Source organism: Haliotis rubra, unplaced genomic scaffold (assembly GCF_003918875.1).
Source record: "Haliotis rubra isolate DU_JTF1 unplaced genomic scaffold, ASM391887v1 Scf2721, whole genome shotgun sequence".
In the NCBI taxonomy this organism is placed as follows: domain Eukaryota; kingdom Metazoa; phylum Mollusca; class Gastropoda; order Lepetellida; family Haliotidae; genus Haliotis; species Haliotis rubra.
The window spans coordinates 8439-12811 of record NW_025766805.1 but is presented as its reverse complement, the minus strand read 5'-3'; positions in this window follow the sequence as shown (position 1 = coordinate 12811).

Below are 4373 nucleotides of genomic sequence, written 5' to 3'. Positions count from 1 at the left end.
TCCGTAGAGGTAATCATGGAATTTCTCCGTTATCGCCCACTTTAAACACAGAAACTCCAACTTGTGAGCAGAATAGTTCCGTTCTGATGGTCGTAATCCTCTACTGGCATATGCGATGACACGTGGATGTCCGTCTTGGTGCTGATACAGAACTGCTCCTAAGCCGTGTCCACTTGCATCTGTGTGCAGTTCAAAGGGTCTTGAGTGATCAGCATATCCGAGAATGGGAGGGTTAGTAAGTCGTGTCTTGAGTTCCTGGAATGATCTCTCTTGTTCTGTCTCCCAATTGCCATTCCTTCGTGCTTGGGGAACGCTTCTTGATTTCTTATCCTTGGGCATGAGCTGAGATAGAGGCCTGGCAATCTTCGAGAAATCCTTAACAAACTTGCGGTAATAACCGGCAAATCCCAGGAATCGCCTTACTTCTTCTGGATTAGATGGAGGTGGCCAGTTAGCAATCTTCTCAATTTTGTCCGGATCTGCTTCTATGCCGTTTTCTGATACAATGTAGCCGACATACTTGACTCGACGTTGGAAAAACTTGCATTTCTTGGGTGCCAATTTCAATCCACAATCCATCAGTGTTTGGAGAACAAGTTGCAAACGCTTGACATGCTCCTCGTGGGTCTTAGAGAAAATGATCACGTTGTCAAGGTATATTAGACAGATGTTGAGATCGAGTCCTTCCAGGCACTGTTCCATTAGTCGTTGATATGTGGCTGGTGCGTTGGATAGTCCAAAAGGCATTCTGTTGAATTCATAGAATCCAAGAGGTCCTACAGTGAAGGCAGTCCGTTCTTTGTGGCTTTCCTCAATTTCGACCTGATGGTATCCGGACTTCATATCCAACACAGAAAAGTAGCGATTTCCTCAAGACATTCTAGCAGATCTTCTATCCTTTGAATGGCATATGCGTCCTTAATAGTCCTCTGATTCAAGTCGCGAAAATCAATGCATACGCGTAGTTTTCCGTCTTTCTTTCGTGCCAGTACAATGTTGGATGCCCAGGGACTGTGGGAGTTCCGAATAACTCCAGCTGACAAGAGTTGATGAAGATGAGATCTAACTTCTTCAAACATGCCTGGAGGAATATGTCTGTAGCGCTGCTTGAAGGGTTGCTCATCATTTAGTTCAATCCTGTGCCTGACAGCTGTGGAATGTCCTAAGTCCTCATCATGCTTGGAAAATATGTCCTTGAACTTCATTATGACATCAAGTCCCTGCTCCCTTTGTTCTGGCGTTAAGTCCTTCTCCTCGATCTCAATCCGGTCCAACAGTGACTGATTATCCATGGGTCTACCAGTGGGTGGGTCCTGTAGAGTGACTGGCTGAAGCTCACATAAGATGGCTCTCGGTGCAACAACAATGTTCCTCGTAGTGATGTTGAACACATGAACGTCAATGGAGTTGGGGTTGTCTCTGTCATAGGTGATGATAGTGGGATCTATATCAACCTCTGATGGGATAGTAGCTTGTGAAGTAGGATGGAGGAGTGCAGTATACCTTGGAGCTCTAAGTCCCTTGCTGAGCTGGCCCCTTGATGGTGACTTTACTGTTTGAAGGGATGATGATATTCTTGTCTTCGGCACTCTTGACAAGTCCTAGTCTGTTTTTATTCCGTTCAAGTTCCTTGGCCTCAATGACAATGGTTCTGAAGGTTAAGTACCATGGCCTGTGTAGAGGAGCTTTCTGTAGATACTTGATTCCATGGTTCTGTTTGCATTTATCCAAGAGGCAATTCAAGATGTTGGTACCTAGTAGAACTGGAACGCGACCACTATACCTTGTAATGGGGACGACTAGGAATAGAGATGAGATGGTATCATTGTCGTTTCCTCCACCGACTAAAGAGAGTTCAGCTCTCACGAATCCCTTATATGGTAGTGCTTCACCTCCTGCACACTCAATATCCAGAATGTCTCCTAGTGGTTCCAGAGGAAGATGCTTGAGATTATCCTGATAATATCCTTCCGATATAATTGATACGGTGGCTCCAGTATCCAGAAGAGCTTGCACTGGTTTTCCATCAATGAGAACCTCTGCTTCGTTGGCATGTCCTACAAGTCCTTCTGGTATCCTGTTGGGGCCTTGTAAAGAGCCTAGTGGTAACCCCTTCCCATAGGCCCTTGCCAGTTTAACGGGCGTCGCAGGTGATCCACTCGTACACGACATCCTATTGCTATGTGTCCAGTGTAGCCACATCTGTAACACACAACATCATTCTGTCTTCTTTGAGGCGGAGTGGGGTAACTTGCCAGCTGCTCCTGTTCATATCCGTAGCCCTGTGGTCCTGAGTGAGTGAAGGTACCTTGTGACTCTTGAGGCAATGGTGTTTGAACTTGAGGTCCCTGAACCTGTGTCTGAGCTTGGGCATCCTGTGGTCCTTGTGGCACTTGATACGGATAAGCCCCTGAAGAACTGTATTTATGTGGCAGTCCATACCCATGAGGAGGCAGTTGTGGCTGGTTACATCCATAATCTTTTCCTCTTCCTCGACCTCTATGCTTGTGTCTTGGTCCATATCCCTGTGTCTGAGGAAGGAAACTAGCTTGATGCTGGAACACATGCGCTGGCTGTTGTTGCCTTTCCTTGATCTCAGTGACCTCAGTGCGTAGTTGGTGTATGGCTGTAGTGAGCGTGTCCAGGTCAGACTTGGTGATGGTCTCGGATGGAGTAGCCATCTTTGCTGAAGCCGACTGTTTCCGCGATGATGGTGCTGGTTCTCTTCCCTGCCTCAAGTCATACTCAATCTCCCTAAGTGCGATCCGTAGCTCGTCAAAGGAAGAAACAGTATCAAACTTGTGGCCTGATACAGACTTGAGCGATCTCCGTAGTCCACTCCACAACATGTTCCTCAACATTTCGTCCTGTTCCAGTGGTGGAATATCATGATGCTCCGTGACCTTTGACAGCAAGTGCTCCAAGCGGCATCCCCATAATGCAACATCCTCTTCATCTCTCTGAGCGGCACTATAAAACTGAGCCATGAGGGCTTCCTTTCTCTGCACAGTCCCATAAATGCTCTGTAACGTCCTCAGTAGGTCTTGGATAGTTGCCTTTGGTCCTAGGCGCATGGCAACACGAGCGGCCTCCCCCCTTCAAAGAATGTCTGATGGCTTGTTCCAGTACAGCGGCACTGTAGACAGACGACTGTTGAAGGCAATCCACTTCATAAGTCCATAGATCAAAGGTTGCATCCTTTCCGTGTAAGTCACCACTGAACGTAGGTAGCTTGGGATATGGAGGATTGGCTGAGGCTGTGGCTGAGGCTGTGACATGTGACTTGGCTGTAACTTGTGACTCATCGCCTAGTGGCTCAGGAGGAGCAGACAGTTTGCTTGGTTGGAGTGGTCCCTCTTGCTTTGCCATGTCCTGAATCCACATCTTTAAGTCTTCCCAGTTTTTCTGCCTTGGGTTGTAATCCCAACTTGTGGAATAACTCAACAATACCACTAAGTTCTTCCTGCTTAAACTCCATGGTTTAAGAGAACAAAGAGATACAAAATATAACGATGCGATGAGTTTAAAAGTGAATTGATTTAACAAGGGATACTTAAGGTGAGTGGGGACAACCTTCAGTCGCTCTACACTTTCCTGACAATGTTCGCTGATTGTCTGGTTTATACCACTTCAATCAAAACGTGCATTTCAGGGAGAAGGGTAGAGCAACTTTGGCGTGTGTAATAAGATAATATAGTTACATGATTTGTGGAATGATATTGCAATCAGTAGAAGGAATGGCGCAGCGCTAGGGAAGTATGCCTTCCATATGTAAACAATTGATGAAAGAATAAACACCCAAAAATTTAAGGTGAAATGGAGAATTGGGAATGTAAATTCAACTTACACTATAACACAGAAGTAAAACAATGATAATGTAGACGGGCAATACAAGGAGCTAAGGGTAAAGGGATGGGAAATGAGACTAAGAAATGGTGCAGGGTGCAAAGTCTAAGTACAGTCTGTCCTCAAATAGTCAGTAAATTAACACAAGTTTAACTAAAGCTTTATTTATACCTACCCGATAGTAAATTACGCTATCATTTTATTTTGTTAGCAAAAGAGGAAGGATATAGAGTATGATATTAACCAAACAAACACACTGACACACAAACTGTAAGTTACATTATGAACTAAAGGGAATGTACACCTACCACTAATGAAATGAATTTGAAATGTAAATGCAGTAACGAACACTAATGAACATTACACTACGTAAAACAAAGAGCAAAAAAACCCAACTAACTGCACTAAACACAAATAAACTAAGATAAACCCAAAACTATACCTATGAAAAAAAAAAAACTGAAATGCTACATGGTATTACATTGCACTATGCTAATCAAAATCTAAACCTTAACTAAACCTAACTA